General features: G+C 38.6%; 1 long non-coding RNA gene across 1 annotated transcript in view; it reads left to right on the top strand.

Moving 5' to 3' along the window:
* Window positions 1-18,218, top strand: part of LOC113842858 (uncharacterized) — a 189,985-nt gene that overhangs the window by 158,824 nt on the left and 12,943 nt on the right. Inside the window, exon 2 of the long non-coding RNA XR_011807193.1 lies at window positions 3,019-3,120. This is a non-coding gene — a long non-coding RNA (uncharacterized lncRNA). The remainder of the gene's footprint in view (window positions 1-3,018; window positions 3,121-18,218) is intronic.

The following is an 18,218-nucleotide window of genomic DNA, read 5'->3' as shown; positions in this document are numbered from 1 at the left end:
TGAGGAGCTCTGATTTACCTTTGCTTCATTCTGTTCCCACATGAAAACGCAGGAATCTCATTCCAGTTTTTAGAGGGCATGTGAGTTCAGGAACAGCTGTCTGATAAAGCAGCAGTAGCAGGTGGCAGCAGCTTACCCACCCACGCAAACTATCTTCAGTGACTGGAGAGACAAACAAATTGCTCCACAGCTAGGACAACAACAGCACATACAGGAGTTAAACTGAATGCAAGAATGAATTGCAAGTGTTCTTTTAATCACTGTATCATAAACAGGGAGCCCTGGTTCTGTTTTGCAAACAAACAGCAGTGAAATAGCTGGAATACTTGGGCCTGAGCATGAACGGCCCATTAAGATTGACAGAGGAGACCATACGTTTCAGAGAGTGTGTTGTGAATTTCTGGTAGTCTCAGAAAAGTGCATGACATTTGGTTCAAAGTTATAAGAATTTTTCATATCCTTACAGATGTTAGCTTTTTTTTTGTAAACAAAGATGAAAGCAATCAGGCCACCAGAAAAACTAATCTGGTGCACTACTGAGTACTGGCTTAATCTTGCTCCTGGACACACCTTGAACCTGGAAGATTTTTTTTGGTTGAACTGCAGAAAGTGTTAAAATATTTCTGTGAATATGAGGTAAGCTGACTGAACTTCAGAGCATGTGAAAACTCCAGATAAAGGTATGGAGACTTAGCTGACAGCACTGAAACAAGCTTATCAGCTTCTGAAGGTGTTAGCAGTAATTTTAAATACTGCCATTTGAGTGACATGGAACACAGAGCTGTACTTTAAAATCTGGATAAGAAATATGCTTATAGAGCAGTGCCTTTTAAAAAAAAAAAAAAAAAAACACGTTTTATGTGTCCTTTATTATAATCAGATACTATATTTTTCATACATATGTTTGTATATATTCATGATAAAGAAAAATGAAACCCAAAACTTCTCAAATGTTTAACAGAATGTATAGAAAGCTAAATCCCACCTGGAAAAAAATACCTGCTGTTTATCAAATATTTTTGCCTGCAGTTTATGATGCTTATCTTTCATTTCCTGTTCTAAATGGCAGGACAGATTATGTCCATCCAGCATTTGACACATTTTTTTACCTTACAAGTATCTACCTTTATTCAGGTGACATTATTCCTTTAAATCACACTTGTATCAGTGTGAGGAATTAAGTTTGCAGCTAAATTTATATCTGCTTTGTGTCAAAGCAGCCTCATTGATCATGCAATCAGGGGGAAGTGCTGTTACAGAAAAGGTTGGCCACCCCTGATTTTATGTACATTCTTCAAGGCGGGATCATTAGAAAACAACAGATCAGTGTCTGGAGGACTTCATTCAGCTGACATTCATTTGGGTTTGGATAGGGAAGTTTTGTGCTGGCAAAACACTGAGGTATATACAGAGAATACTTACCATTTTGAGAAGAGAGAAAGGCAGAAAGTTTAGACAAAAATCTTTCTTGCAACAGAGAAGGCACTTAGTTTCTGTGAAGAAATGAAGACAGTGATTTACTTAGGCTTATTTATCATTTTCCAGATCTATATGTCACCGGTACTGTTTGAAGCAGAAAAATTGTTTTAGATATTTCTCTGCAAAATCCCTGTCATTTTACACCATAAGAACAGAGCTATTTTGAGTCAGAGCAAAAGCTGATCTATCCCAGTATCCTCTTTTGACAGAGGACAATATTGGATACTTGGAAAAAAGTTTTGGAACATACAGTAATGCTTATTATCTTAATCACCAGTGATCTGCAGCTCAGAGACTTTCTCAACTACTGTTTTCTGCTTGTTTTTAACATTTGCTGGACAAGTTTCTTACATCTTGACTTTACGAAATGCTACCTAATTACCATGTCGGTAGAACTGCATTTGGCATCCTGACCACGCCATGACAATGATTTCCATAGTTTGATGCATTTTATCTCCTCTGAACCTGACATGGGGTTGTTTCATTTATTTGTGTCTTTTATGCTCCCATATTCACCTTTTCCAGAGTACCCCAGAGAAATGTATATATGAAGCTTTTTGGCAAGGACAGTGGACTAACTCATGGAAAATCTCAGGGATGCAGAAGGTTTTAGCATAGGAAAGCTGAATCAAGGGCTCTCATGGTGCAAGGTATTCCCCAGAATAAGTCTTGGAGTGCGAGACCAAGAAGTCTGCACAGAAAAAAAAGAAGAGCCAAAACCCCATGAATTGTGTGTCTGCACCAAACATTCAAGTGTAGTGAATGCTGGGGGGGGGAAAGGGGGGGGGTTACCAGGGCTGTGACAAATGGTGATGGAATTAGGAAGACTTCCAAAGGAAGTGCTAGTACAGGATAATATATACATACTTAAGATGTACTTACAGTTCTGGTTTTGGGCAAACCTCTTTTTGCTGCAGGTGCATGGTTGGTGATCAGAAAGTTAATGCAGCAAAGCACCTCTTATTATCTTTGGCTCTCTTTTGCTAACTGGCTGTCATTCAGAGAATAGGAAGCTCAACACTGTGTGGAGAATTGTCCTCTCCACCTGTCAGTGATTAATTTCACATATTCAGCCATCAGGGACTCTGTAGGAGATTCTGGTTATTTTTCTTTTCTGTCTCAAACCAGAATTTACTGTCTGTACTTCATATTCTCTTCTAAATAAATTTTCATAGTTTTGGGTAAAAAAGCCTTACTATTTTTCTACTGTTTAATAATGCTTTGGAATTAAAGTTATTTGCATTCATTGCATTTGAACCAATTTATGGTTTTAATTTTTCAAATGTGTTGTTAATCATATCAACACAAATAATATTTGAGCAAGGTACAGAGTCTTTTTTCCCTCCTCTAAATGAAAAATGATGCATAGATTTTTTTCTCCTCTCCCCAGTGGTGTGAACATGGATTTCTTATCCTTTTGACTGGCCAAGCAAGACCAGGTCTAAGGATCAAATTGATGATGTTCCTCCTTTTGTCCACAGTACAAGGTGGGCAACACTTAATAACAACTCTTCCTCTGACAGTTCTTTGATGTTGCAGGCATCGAGAGGAACATCTCTGTTGACCTTGGTACAAATCAGGAAATCCTCCAGGATCCTTAGGAAATCCCAGTTCTGAGAAACCAGCCACACTGTGTTGCAGGTAAACAAATCTTTCTGCTGTTTCCAACCCTGAAGTTCCCTGTGTTGATCAGAGGCTTTAGCTTAATTTGTTTTTTAAGAGATTGTGGCTCTAACAGGATTTGTAAAAGAGCAAGGTAATGGGGAGTAAGGGAAACTGCTAAGACAAAGGTGGCTAAGATCCAAAACATAATTGGATCTGAACAGAACAATGTTATTGGTGAGAAAGTAGCTAGAGAGGAAGAGCAAGAGGTAATTTACCTGCTAACTGAGAGCTGAGCAAGAGGAGGGGAAAATAGGAATTCAGATGGAGAAACTGGCAGAAAAACTAGCATCCAAAAGGTGTGGGAGGAAGGAGAAATTGAGGTGAAAAGGTATTAGGAACCCAGTGCACTAGAAGTGGCTTTATTGGTGGAGTAGCAGGGACTTGAATGCATGGGGCATGCGGCAGGAGTGAGGGGAGAACACAGGGCAGAAAGGATTGTAGAAGAGTGTTAGAAGGGAAAGTCTGTCTTTGAAGGAATAGGAAGACAAGCAAGGAAACAAACATTGAGAAAATGCTGGTAGAAGACATGGGAATTCAGAGATGTTGGTATTTTACCCAGAACCAGTGTTTCATAGGGAGGAAGATAAAATACCCAAAGCTTTGGCGGCATAAAAGCTAAATGCCTGCAAATTGCTAAGGATCAGTGCCCTAAGAGAAAGGCCTTATGACAATGTCTGCTACAGGCATTGCTCTAGAGAACAGGGTAACTGATATCTTAAACATCTACTTATAATATGTGGAAAATGCAGCATTTTATCATGGGGGACTTCATCTGAGTGTCTTGTACTGCTAGTCTCATGCTGCCAATAATAAAAGGTCCTTGGAATTTTTAAATGTTATAGATGACAGTTGCTTAAATCAAAAATTGCTGCATCCAGCTCAGGGGACTTTTATATTAGACTACATCTTGAAATAGAAAGAAGGATTGATTGGTAGACCAAGTTTGTTGGTAACATCTGTGCAAAAAGATCTCTAACTTAACATTCATTATGGGCAAACAGAGTAAGGCTCATACTGGTAATAAACACATTTGAATTTTTAGCTTGAAAAAAACAAATCTCACAAAATGTTCATTAAAACATGAGTATTAACTGGGAATATTCAAGAATGTTCTATCACATATAGACAAAACAGTCCTGCAAATAAGGAAGGAGTATACTGCCTAGAGGAAAAATAAATAAATAAAGAAAAAGGAATAATAATAATAAAAAAAATAAAACTGTCAAATTTCTTTTTTTTTTTTTCTATTTATGCAGTGTCATGTATACATCAGAAATTGAGTATTACAGAAAACTGGAAAGGAAAGTCAAATGACAAAATTATAGCAACAGAATGAAGAAGAAGAAATTCCTGTACACAGTTCTTCATGATCTTTGTGACAATGGCATGATCTCATTACTAGAAAAAATTGGTAGAATTTGAATGTGCAAAAAAGACTAAACATAATTATATTTCTCTACATTTGGGGAAACATCCAGGTGATGAAGTCATATATGAGCACAAAATATTTTCAATTATAACAGCAACTAAGGTTAAACAGCAGATAGGAATAATTAATTGGCAGGACTCAGTATTTTGCATCTGAGAGTGTAGGAAGAGATGGCCAAGAAATTTTCTGACCCTGTAGAGCTGAATTGTCAATATTTTTCTATGTGAAAAGCTCTGGACAAATTATATGGTGTAAGTTTTTAAATACTGTATGAAACAATTCACCCATTTATTTTTGCACCTTGTAACTGCTATTGAAAGTTAACTCTATAGCACAGTATTGTTCTGGTTTTCATCTGTTCCCTGCTTCCAGTAAGAGTCTCTGAAATGCAATTGAGAGAAATACTATCAGGAACCCTTTGGAAATGTCTGTCAATCTGGGTGTCTATGCTAACAAAATGCCACAGCAAGAAACTTGGTTTTACCTATGAGGCTGGTAAAGAAATATTTGTTTGATGTTGAGCAGTTCTGGATAGTGAGAAATTTTGATGACCTGAGGGTCAGCTGGGAGGGGTATCTCCCACGGGCTCCAGTGGCCATTTTCTGGCCAATTCAGAAAACAGACCACATACAGATCAAGGGAGAGCCTAGATTTCTGAGAACACATGTACTCAGTCTTTCAAAAGTATCCAGGTAAAAATGAAATTGAGTGAGAGACTAATATCAAAGTCTTTGTGGATTTCTGCAATCCAAAGGAAAAAAAAAAAAAAAAAAAAAAAAGGTATTAGAAAACTTATAAAGAACTTTTTTTGTTGTTTGTTTGTTTGTGTGTGTGTATGTGTGTGTACACAGGAATAGGGCTTTTAGGAAGTTTGTCTTTCTAATACTGGAAAGTCTGGGGATCCTGGTAGTTGCAGTACAAGCAACATGGATACACTGAGTGAGGAAGTTTTATTATTTGGCACTGGGCAACCTATGCTAGAAAACTGTGTCTGTGCCCAGACAATTGTGGTTTGGGAGAAAGTTCTGGGGATTATTAAAGCACTAGAAAGCATGACTCATAGTTCAGGGTTCTCAGGTGATTTATTTTAAGGAAAGACTAATGTGAGAATTGTCCTTAGAGGACAGAAGGCTCTTTGCTCTTCAGCAAAAAGCGTAGCAAGGTCTAGTAGTTGGAAGCAAGAAGTAAAAAAGCTCTCTAAATTATAATGAATCAATTTACCTATGTTTGCTTGTGGATTCTATATTAATAGAAAGATTCAAAATTAAGCCTGGATCTTCTTCTAAAAGATGTGCTCTGAAATACAGGCATATTTCATGGTCCCATGCTTTTGAAGAAAAGAGCTCACATTAGGTGCACATACTGGTTCCTTTTGTCTTGCAATTGGTGCAAAGTTCTTACACATGGGATTGCTGTGACAAAAGAAGCAGCAGAGGAAGATATCAGTCCTCCTTTCCAGTGAATGGATTTTATTTAGCCAAATGGTCAAGAGAAGAAAAAATGATGGGGTTTTCAGGTTAAGAAAAAAGAAACATAATTTGAAGAAGGCAGAAGAGGGTAGGACATAAGCATAGAGAGAAGTGACACTAATTTTTTGAGCTTGTATCATTGATAGGAGTGTGAAGTGTTAGACTGGATATTGAAAAGGAAGTCTTGATAAATCCAATGTTTGTTATTGAACCCCAAAATGCAATTAGGAGAGGTGATATTCTGTTAGCTCTGACAGGATGCCAGGCAGAGGGCTGCAGGCTGAAAGCTGGGGGAAAGAAGTCGGACAGTTTCTATGATTGCAGGCCAGGGTTGGTATTTAAACGGGTGTAAGTTGAAATGACTGATCCCTGTGAAGGTAACAGGAGACGGACACTGTGCCCTGAGAGCTCAAGCAGAGCCAGAAGAGCTCTACTCTTGTCTGGAGCACCCGTCCCTAGAGAAGAGGGATTTAGGACGTAGAAGCAATGTGATTCTCTCTGCAACAGATCTGAGGTTCTAAGAAAGATGTCAGAGACAATGGCAAGGAGAAAGATGGATATACAGTTTTAAAATGTTGCTATTTTTAGGGCAAGTAATGCAAAACCTTGTCTAAGGCTGATGGGAAATTGCTAGATCACTGAGAGGAGCTGAGAACAAGTGAAAGTGAGGCACTATGACAAAGAGCAGGGGAAATCAACTCACTGAGGGAATGAGGGTTATGGATGTATTTCTCCTAGGTGGAGATTAATGAGGACTTTGGGTTAGAGTTTGAAACTATTACAACAAGTGACTAAGAAACAGCAGAGGTAAGAGTTTGAGAGGGAGGAAGGGAGGAAGATTTGTGTCTCAGGCAGGCAGGCTGCTAGCACATTTTTACAAATGACACCTGCTCTGAGCAAGAATGTTCCAGGGGGTTATATTTCAGCCCAATCCATTCTTTTTTAAAAAATGCATCATTTATTCCCATAAAGGGGACACACTGATCTGATTTAATTAGGCTAATTAGAGGTCTGTGTCAAATACAGGAGTGAAGCATGTGGAGGTGGGTAGAAGGCGTAGGCATGAAAAGATCAGGGAAAAGTCCTCGTAGGCAGCATTAGTTTTCAGTCAGAAGCAAATGACAGGAATCTGGGCAATACAGAATCTGAAAACCTGGGCGCTACAGAAATCTTGCACAGCTGGGTGCTAAGGTGCTCAGTTTAAAGCCTGAGGTAGACTGAACCATGAGAAACCAATGGTTTTGCTTGAATATAAGACTGCAGATGTACATGGGAGGGGATGGATTTCCAGAGATGTGTATTTCTTTCTATTATTTCAAGGTCTTTTGGAAATGGCCTTTGGCAGTATTTTTAGAGCTGAGGACAGTGAAGTGGAAAAGATGATAATACAGAAACAGGAAGGGGGAGCCAAAAAGAAAAGGGATTCAGGGGTGCTGGTCATGTGATGCAGAGGATGGAGTCATAAAATGAAGTGAAATGAAATAAAAGAAGTATAATATTGGAGGCACAGCCACTGGAAGCCATAAGGAGATGATAAAGCAGAAATTACTGGATTATCTGTGGTCCCTGAAGGATCAGAATAGTGCTGGGGAACAAGAAGCCCATAAAGAGAGCTAGCAGGACAGCAGGGCAGGGTTTCTTATTCTCAGTAGTTCCAGGCAGGAGATCTGTCCTTTGTTTGAGAGGGAGAGCAAGATGCTGGAACAAGCTGAGTGTCTCAAGTACATGACAGGAGTGATTTAAGGTAAGTTTCTATCACCACTGAAAATAACAATTGAACTAAATCCAAGATACTGACCTCTGCAAAGGTATTTACTGCATCCTGATGAAGACTGATAATGTAGCTATAAATATAGCAAGTATCTGGAAATTCACAGTTGAGAAATACCAAGAGCCCTTGAGGCTTTTCCTCCCTCACAGTGGGTAACGTATTTCAGTGAAATGTGAGAACAAAAAGATGATAGCCCAAAAAGATTTATCCTCTTACTTGGACCCTGTGTTGCATATTGAGCTTGGATTCACTTCAGCCAACATTTCTGTGATATAATGTTTCTTTGTAAAAAGAACTTTACAAAGGAGATTCAAATAGAAAATTATGCAATCAATATATCTGGCTTTAAAAAGCAATGAAATAGTTAACTTGCTCTTAAAAATGTTAATTTTTAGCTGTTCTGAAGAATAAAGGGACAGGAAACTCTTTATCATTTTTATTAACTCACTCCTAAACTAAAACATCGTAGGCTGACAGCCAACGTGATCACCTTACTCTCTTGAGATGAGCAACTTTTTGCCATGTTTAATGAACAGGGAAGTTCAGCTATGGTGAAGTCCTGAGAGAGACTGAAAAAGGATGGTGGGTTTAAAGCACAAGGCTTTACACCCAAGCAAAATACTGTTTGTGTCCATACTAGGAGCTGGAATAGAAGACAAATGGAAAATGCTGCCAGCCTCTCCCTTTTTTTTTTTTTTTTTTTTTTTTTTTGGAAGATTTGAATGAGCAGTCATAGAAATAGGCTCCAGAACCTATTGCACTGCAACCCTGCAACTCGCTTTCCAAGACCTGGACTTTCCTTGTGAAAATGGTCATCCTAAACATATTTTTAGTGCCTTCCTCACCCTCCCCCCAAAATCTCAGCCAAAGTATATTTTGAATTATATTCTTGTGCTGAAAGGCATTAATAGGCATAGTCAAGAGGGTTTTGGTCTGTAGAATATCGACAGATTTGAAGCAGACAGGTGTGCTAAGCACACAGGCTGGTGCACCACAAAGACGGGTGTGCTAATAACCCAGGCTGTGAGGAAGGATGAATTAAGGTTTGTAGTTTGATAACTGGAAATAATAGAAGCCTGTGTTCTAGTAGTTTGCGTGGCACAGAAGCTAAATCATCTAAGCTATTTGTAAGCGCGAAGGCTAAAAGATTTATTGGGCAGACTATGCAGAAGGTGATGGGAAGGACAAAAGAGGCTGTAATGTCTTTCAGAGAACCAGCATAGCCCTAAGGTGTGGAAAGAAATCCTGAATAAATGGCTTGACAGGCTTGGAAGTTTAACACACACACCCTTTTCCTCTAAGCAGCAGAACTTAGTGTGGATTCCTCAACACAACCTGAATTGCTACTATTGCTACTATTGCTATCCAATGCGCAGTTGAAGCTGTCCAATACCAAACTAGCAACTGTTTATTCACTTACTTAGATTAGGTACTACATGAATTACACATTTGGGGCATGTTTCACTGCTGAAGAATTAATGAAAAATTTTCGATGAATAATTATTATTAAGAAATTTTATTAAAAGAGCAATGTAATGTATCCATTTCATGAATAATGTTAAAATATAACAACATAATGTTTAATTGTTTCATAATTTTTCTTATTAAACTTCTGAGTAAGTAGATGAAGTTTATATGCAATATAAACTTTATGCAATGTGCATCACTGGTGAATCAGCACTTCAGTTGAGACTTAAAATATTGAAATATTTAGGACAAAAATAACTACATGCCTACTGTAGTTAATATAAGTACAATGCTGACAGTATTCTTCTGATTTTGTCACTACTGAAAGGACATCTGAAAGTTGTTGAAACAAATTTAAGGCAATGTGGGGAGGTGGGATTGTGAAAGATATTCGTACTTTGAAAGTTCCTTGCCATTGGGGTTTCAATGGAAATTTTCTCTCCACCAATTTAAGCTAATATCTCTTTCTTGTGTAAGACAGAAGGACATCAGTGTTGCTGAGTGTGTGTGGCACAGTGCCGTGAGGACCAGATAAGCTCTTCAAGACAAGTAAACAAATGATTTTCTGAAGTATGCACACATGAGCATTATCATCCTTAAAAGCTGCATTAGATTTTCAAATGTATCATTTTGCTTGCTGTATCAGTGCTTGGCAGTCTGAAAAAGTCGTTAGAGAAAATCTCTACATTAGGAAGGGAGAACAAAGAGATTGGCAAAATTTTGAATATCAGTGTACTTCCTTTGATTAAAAAGCTGGGCTAATTCTGGGAGAAAAACAAAGCTTAGTTTGCCTTCTAAATGGAACACATTTGAATGTACAAAATTGATAGAATTTTTTAAAAAATATAATTGTATACAATAATCCTTTATATAAATTTATAATATATTTTAACAATTTTACTTGTTTGATTTCTTTGTAAATGAACTCCAAATTTGATATGGTAACTTTATTCACAATGAAAACATAAAGAAAGTGAAGAATTCAGAAATACAGGACTTATTACAGATTTCATCCTTGGATAGTTTTATCTCAAACAGCATCATTTGTTTTCTACTCATTTTCATTTCATGCCTAGCCAGAATGAGACAGATTGGTCTCTGCCTTTATGTTTTTACTGACAGCCCCAAGCCTGCAGCACAGATAGACTGCTGGTCCCTGGGTAACAAGCTTTTAGATTGGGGCCAGAGGTGCTGGGTCTTTAGAGCACAAAATGAAACACAGTTCCTTAGTCAGCATTTTGAAGCATGGAGAGGGAGGTGGGGATGGAGGGAAAATTGGACTTGGGTGTATCTTTATTTTTGGAAGGAAGCAATTTTTGAGGTTTTTAATCATTGTCATTTGGCTTAACGTGGCTGATTCTTCATAAGGTTCTTTATGTGTTCCTTAAGGCACAGGAGTGGATGATGCTTTAAAAGATGAAGTGAAAATTATGTATGTCCTGCATGCCCAAAATTGTTTGGAATGAGCAGGAAACCTCCATTGGATGTCTTGTGTGAGGATGGAGATGAGCCACTGGGCTTCCTGCCTAGGCAGACATAACTTGTGAAGATGGACACTGGATGTGTCTGGAGTAGAAGCTGGACGTGATTAGCCCTGTGTAGGCATAAATAGCACCTTAGTGCTAACCTTAGCATTTCTAATTGCTCTTCAGACTTTCTGAAGCCATTAAATGAGACTATCCTTAGCACAGTATATGATACCCAGCACATATACTACAGGTCAGACTGCATCTTGGCCATTTGTGTGCCACTTTGAATGTTATTAAAAACTGAGGGCAAATCTCCAGCTACCTGGTCATTATCTCTCTCTCACACACACACCCCAAACCAAACAGCAACAACAACAACAACAACAAAACAGGTAGGGAAAGGTCTTGCCAGTTCTTAGACAGACAGGCCACTTCCATGTCAGGCCACTTCCAGTTCTCCTTGACTTTTGGGCTGAGGGACAGCTACTGTGCTGCCTGATGCCAGTCTGCATTTCACCCTGCACATTTTTCAGTATCTGGCAGTAGGTCCTGAGAAGAGGATGCCTTAATTCCTTCCAAAAGCTATCATCAAAACTGAAAGGTACTTTCTAGTGCACCATTGAGCATCTCTTGTGTTTCCCTTACTTGTGCCAGGACTCCTCGCTGCTCTTACCAGCCACAGACTTGCTGAAGAGAAGGGGAAAAGCCTGTGTAGAAGTTGAGGTTGTATAATGACACTGGAGCATGTTACATAAACCTCGGTACAAAGAACTTGTTAAAATGTACCCAAAGGGTAGAAAAATATTCCAGATCATTTATTCAGAGCTTGTTTCATGATCACGATCGTTTTTTTTTTTTTTTTATACCTCTGGCAATATTTGAATTTGATTATACTAGAGCTAAAATTTCACTCCCGTTTATGGCTCGTCCTTGTTTCACACACTGCAAAGCTCGTCTTTGTGTTTTCCATAGTACGCATAAGCAGGGATGACATGATCACTGTGCCGGACAGCTATTCTCCTTCAGAGAAGGAACAAGACCATGCACAGTAGCCTTTTGCCTAGTGGTGTGATAACAGGGGTGATTAATCCTTTCTCACTGGGTATGTAAGATTTTCTTTCTGTAGCCATGTGGCTGCCTGACAATGCACAAAAGCAGAGCAAGTTGCACTTGTGAACATACTTGCTCCTGCTATTTCCCATGCACATACATGTTTCAGGCACCCACCCTGTGTTGCGTGTGCTTTGCAGACACCTTCATCCCTGAGCTGAGCAGGATTTGCTGGGCTCCTGAAGGCACTGATAAGAGCCTGCTGCGTTTGGGCACTGGACCGAACAAGCGGAGGGGAGCGACTTTCAGCAGGCTGCGTTAGGAGGATGCTAGTGACACCTAGCGTTTAAAAATAAAACAAACACAAAAAGCACATGAAAATGCCAGCAAGCCCGGCGGGTTCCCTTGCAGAGCTGCGGGCGGCAGGTAGCGAGGTTGCTGCTGCGGGGTCATCTCCGGCCCTCGGGACATGGGGACAAGGAGCAGGGGACAGAGGGTCCGGACAGCATCCTTGCTCCCCTGGTCCACCCCAAAATGTATCCCACCCCATCTGCTCGAGCAGAGAAAGTGTTTGGGAATCAATCACCCCAGAGAGCGAACAAGCAGCTTTGAAGGGGTGCTTGCAAGGTGATGGCAGCCTTGTGTTCCTCTCTGTTTGCATCCTTCATTCTTGTCTGCACTTTGCTAGCTAATAAACTGGCAGAATATTTTGACTTTGTACTATTGTGCATACACCGAAATGCAATCTGGTAACTGATACCCTCTCCGTGTACAGGTATCTAAACTAATTGCAGGGGGAAGGATATAAGAGATGATGCACTGTAGCTTAATTTTAACAAGGAAGAAAAGACAGTCTCTGCAAACAGGATTACAATAAATTCTGAAATAAAATTCTAGCACATCAAGGAGCTCAAAGCTGGTGACACACTGCCCAGATTCAAGGGAAGGGGAAAGAATATTCCAAGGGCATTCGACATCACATAGCAACAACAGTTGTAAGTTGATGAATTCAATGTTCCTACAAGTAACCCTGGCAGTCAAGCAGCTCTTGCATTTTTTTTTTTTTTAATGTTTGATTTGTTAAAATTCTTTTTTCTAAAAATAAGGATAAAATGGGTTGTGAGATCATAAACTGTATAAAAACGGATGTATGCTTAATGTTGTGCAACAGTTAAAGAAGTTAGCATATGAATAACTAATCATCACTGCAAGTATCTCAAGACATGATTAATATAAAAATACTGTAATGTTGCTGGTAGAAATAGAATATCTACTTGAACTATATGCAGATGTTTGACATTTCTATCCCTTTAGATATTTACCAAATTCAAGAAAAAAAAAAAAAAAAAAAAAATATAGCAAAATTAGTAGCAAAATTAGGTTGAGTGAAAAAGTTACTGTAAAAGTAGCAAAATGGACAAGCTCACAGGCTGGTGCATTATGAAGGATTCAGAACAAAGTTTAAGGCTGTTGTGGCTCCTGCAGACTTGAACACATCCATATATGATTAGATTACTTCAAGGCTTCAGAGATGCAAAGCATTTCTGAATCAGAGGCAAGCTGTAGATCTGGTGTCTTACATTAACTAAGCCTAATATGTTTAGTGCTTTGAAAGTCATATAAAGTCACTAGAGACTTCTTGAATTACCTTTTGGAATAAATTAAGCATCTGTGTTGTTTGATAAAAGAGTGGCATAGATGTCTGGAGCTTCTGAAGGTGGGGATCATCGGTGGAGGTCATTTGAAGAACATCATGGGTCACAACATGAAATGACTACGATGATCCTAAAACATACACGGGGACCTGAGAAAAACCTTGTTTCAGGGAGATAGCATCTGTTCCTGAAGTAACACAGTGTTGCTGCGTCAGTGTAATATTTTGGTTTAGATTGCTGCTGGAAAACTGCTTATCATGAGTTAAGGCAAGTTTAATGGAAGTGTGTACTTGAAATTGAAAGGGCATAAGTAAAGTATATTCTGGAATATTACTCATTCACATGTGGAGGAAAACAAGCCAGTGCAGGAATTAATGTATAGTATGGATACATAAGTAAGCCAACATTGTTTGTGCTGAATGGGTGAGGGCACCTGACATGGCTATTATGGACGCTGAATTTCAGCAATACCATAAGCAAAACCAAAATGCATCCATAAATGTTGGTCATAAAATCAAGTGATATTTTAAAAAGTGTTACTTTTCAAATGACTGTATTTCCAGAGATATCTTCTTGATTATGTTAGGTACTTCCAGGTGAAAGAATTAGAATAGGTAGAAATTTTCACTAGTTCTGTTTTGTGCTTAATAGCCATCATGGATCCTTATTCAGTATGCTCTTCTTTGGGATCAACAGGAGCAGAAAGGAAAAAGATGCTGACAGGTCTATGGTCATTATATTTTTGTAGGGTTCCCTCGTTTTGATTACTGCTGTTACTCTGTTAATTTTCTGAATCTCTGAGTTTTCAGATATCTGAAACAAAACTGCAGTTCTCCACAGTTCAAGCCAGTCACAGTAAGGCACCACCAACTTGGCATCACTCTCAAAAGCTTTTGTTAAATTGATGATGACACCTATTGTGTTCTAACTAGCAATGCTTTTATGCTTGCTATAAATAATTACTTTCATTAGCTGTTTTCTTGACCATATATCATTGGAGAAAGATGCTGCACACTTCAGGTCTTCATGCATATTAACACTGATTTACTGTTTCACCTTCTTCACCTGAGGTAAGAATAGTACAGGAAGAGTTTACAGGATTTGATGTTTTTCTTATTTTTATTATTTTCTATGTAACTTTAGAGTCTGACTCCAGTGACTTTGGGGATGGCTTTTGCATTGTCTTTATGTGAACAACATTTTTGTACAGGTCTGTTGGCTAGATTCCCTTGTGCAACATAGCTTTTTGCACTGCTAAGGCAGCAACAAGAAGCTCTAATAGGACCACAAAGTGCTAGCAGACAATCCCCTAGGATAGGAAAGTGTGCACAGCTTGACTCCAGCACTGCACTTCTGAATGCTTCCATGTGGATAATGGAAAGAATATACTTCAATGCCAAGAGAGGACACACTGGAGATGTGGCAGGGAAGACTGCATCTCTTAAGGAACTACACTGAAGGTTATGGAACAGAACAATTTTCTGGTGAATGGGATAACACTTTTTTTTTTTTTTTTTTAAGAGTTAAACAGTTGAGAAAGATTAAACTGCACGAGACTTGATCTGGGAGTCCTTCTTGTCCTTGCTCTTATCTTGTGGAGCCACATCCTATGTTGAGGATGCTGTTCCAGGAAACCTATTCTTCTCATTTGTTATGTACTGGTGTTGGTACTCATCTGACCAGGTTCGCTTCTCGTGTTTCTCTTTCATGTCACTGGGAGATGAAATACATATCTATGTCAGTACAAGGAAGTGCACAGGGGTGCAGCTGGAAAAGGCATGTGAAGAGAGAGGAAGACATAGGACCTCAAAGCTGCTATGAAACCAAACCCATGGAGAAGCTGATGACAAGTCTCCTGACTATTTTGGGCAAATGGTAGGACTGGGATGGCATAATGCAGACACTACCATGCCTTTTTGTCATAAAAGAAAATAGCTAGCATCCAGCCCTAGGTATAATCTACTGCTCATATGTGAGGTCTGGGAAGCATTCAAAGCAAAGTAACACAAAGTAATTCTATTAAATGCACTTATAGTCACTCACAATCCATTATATACAGGTCGAATGCAGGCAACGGCTTCACAGTTTTTTCTTGGATTGTGTATTTATGACAGATCTTCTGTCTTTATTTTTCCAAAAAGATGATTACAAATAAGATTTTTATGAATTAAAAGTATTTGAGGGATTTTTTTTTTTTTTTTTTTTGGTGGGAACAGGTAAGAAATTCATTTCTAACATATGCTTATCTTGACAGCGTCACTTTAATTTGCACTTAATTGGCTGTCTGAAAGGCTGTTTCCATGACAGCACGGCAGATATACAGTAAGGGCACTTATAAACAGTGATAAATAACGGATCATTAGATTTCAGGGAGAATTCTTCAATAGACTGTTGCTGCTTTTTACATTTGTTGGGTGGAGACAACACATCCACTGCCATCCATGACACAAAGATAAAAGCTGCCCAACTTCCAAAGACCCCATATGCTAAAAGACATTTGCTACCTTTGAAAGTAGGTCAAATACTGCCTTTAAACCACATCATGTTACTTCTTCTAACTGTTAGCTTCCTAACTACAACAATATACAATACTGTGTCTTACCTACACTTGTCAAACCAGTCCTAAGTCCCTGCCAAGCAACAGTGCTTTTGGGATGGAAGTGGCTTCTCCTGACATACTCTCTAAAATATTTCCAGCCGTGATCTCTGACAGAGAGAAACTCTTACAGAAAGCAATTTTTCCCTCTGGTTCACTGCTCTGGGGTTCGCTGTGCAGTCTATGTGGAAAGGTGTTGGGATCACTCATTCTGCTGAAAGCCATCAAAGAGGATGCTCTCAGGGGGAGATGAAAGTGGAGATGGTAGCTGTCATATGCAAGGTAACCCTGGTGCCACAAATAGTGTTTTACCAAGATCCACTTTAGCTCAGCCTTGAAACATACACAGATGTCAGAAGCAAGCCTGTAATTGCCATTGCTCAGAGTAATAGCAGTTGAAATACTGCTGTTTCAAAGGAGGCTTGATAGTGCTAGATGTGTCCTAGTGCAAAATTTAAATACATCAGTTTTGCGGGGATTTAGATTAGCACTGCAGAAAAAGATTGGATCTCTTTCCTCTTGAAGTCAATGACAGTTTTGTCAAGAAAAACAAAGTCGGAGTTTTCTTCTTGTTCCGTTGCTTTTTATGATAATTCGCTGTTTTAATGAAACCAGAAGAGGAAGTGTTGAATAAAATATTAAAATAAGAATAATTATTTGCTTGTTTAGACAATCTGGAATACAGATTGAAACAGGAAGGTCATCCACCTACTCCCAAGTTTTGTGGAAAGATTTTCTGATGCCACAGTTGCCATATGCCAACTATGATACATTTAAATTTCTAAAAAGTAAGTGCTTACTGCTAAGACCAATTAGTATCCTATCAGAGAATGCCAAATCTTTGCTACAACTCTTGTAAGAAAATAGTGGATTTTAAATGAGTCTTGTGGCTTACCTACACTTCTGTCATTCAAACTTTAAGCATATAATTTAACATATATTTATTTTTGTGGCAGTTCTTCATAACTTTGTACCTGTGATCAATCCCCATTCCTGCTTCTCCCACCTATTCTCCAAATCACAAGGAATGATGCTTTGTAAGACTGCATGTTTAATCAAACCAGGGATTTAAGCATAGCATTTTTTGCTTTTTCTTTTTAAATATGCATTGGTTTTCATCTCATCAATCGCTAGCAATTGCAAATAACAGAAATTTCAGTACATGTCTCGTCATTTGAAAAATCTGTCTCCCTCAAAGAGAAAAAAGGGACTTTTCTTACACTCACACTGAAGGTAGCAATGCACCCAAACACTATTTACTTTCTAGGGTTAGGCTACTATGTAACCTAGTAGCTTCAGAGAATTTTGTTAAAAAAAAAAATTACCTCTTTAGGAAGAAATCTTTTTTAAGCAGTAACACTCAGTTGGAAACACTGCTTTGTTTCATTTTGCAGAATATATGACTCTCAAGGAAGATCCAAAATCATTTCTGTCCTCTTCTGAACCACTCAGTGGTTGTATGAATCTACAAGGCTGTTCTGCAGGGGAAATGTAACTGGTAACTTTCATGCTCTGGCACTGGAACTTTTTTAGTGGTACACTGCTGGCAACCAGGATAATACTGTGTAATAGAGATGTGTGGCATTTCTCAATCATTCCTATTATACAAGACAGAGTGATATACTGACATGGTGAGCCATCTGTGCTAATGCCGATGATGTTATTAAATCATTCATAACATTTCACAATTTTTATTGGATCATTTAAATTCTTATTTTTGGCATAGAGTGTAGATTTCTTCCTCTAGAAATATGAACTCAGTATGCAAATGTGTTTGCCCTGTTTCCTAATAAATTCATGACTTGGTTGAACATCCTTGCAAGTGCTGTGGCTCATGTAATTATGTCCTCATATCTTGATAGTAAAAACAGAGAGCCAGATTCTTGCCAGATTAATTGATTTGTTCTTAGCACACATGGATTTGATCTATCTATTTCTGCCCACTTGTTCTGTGCCTACAAGATGTGCTGCCACTCAGAGTTTCACCCTGTCCCTCTTATTCCCTTCTTTCCCACTGAGGAAAAGTATTTCTCTCTCACATTTTATATCACTTACTAGTAGGAATATTGCCCTGAAATCACATTGTAGCTGCAAAACAACACTGAGTTTTCAGTGGTCACCATCTTGTCATGCACATAGTATACTAGCTGACCTATTTATTCTAGATG

The sequence above is a fragment of the Anas platyrhynchos genome, chromosome 2, assembly GCF_047663525.1.
Source record: "Anas platyrhynchos isolate ZD024472 breed Pekin duck chromosome 2, IASCAAS_PekinDuck_T2T, whole genome shotgun sequence".
Classification (NCBI taxonomy): domain Eukaryota; kingdom Metazoa; phylum Chordata; class Aves; order Anseriformes; family Anatidae; genus Anas; species Anas platyrhynchos.
The sequence above is the reverse complement of the archived record's forward strand: the minus strand, read 5'-3'. Positions and strand labels throughout refer to the sequence as shown.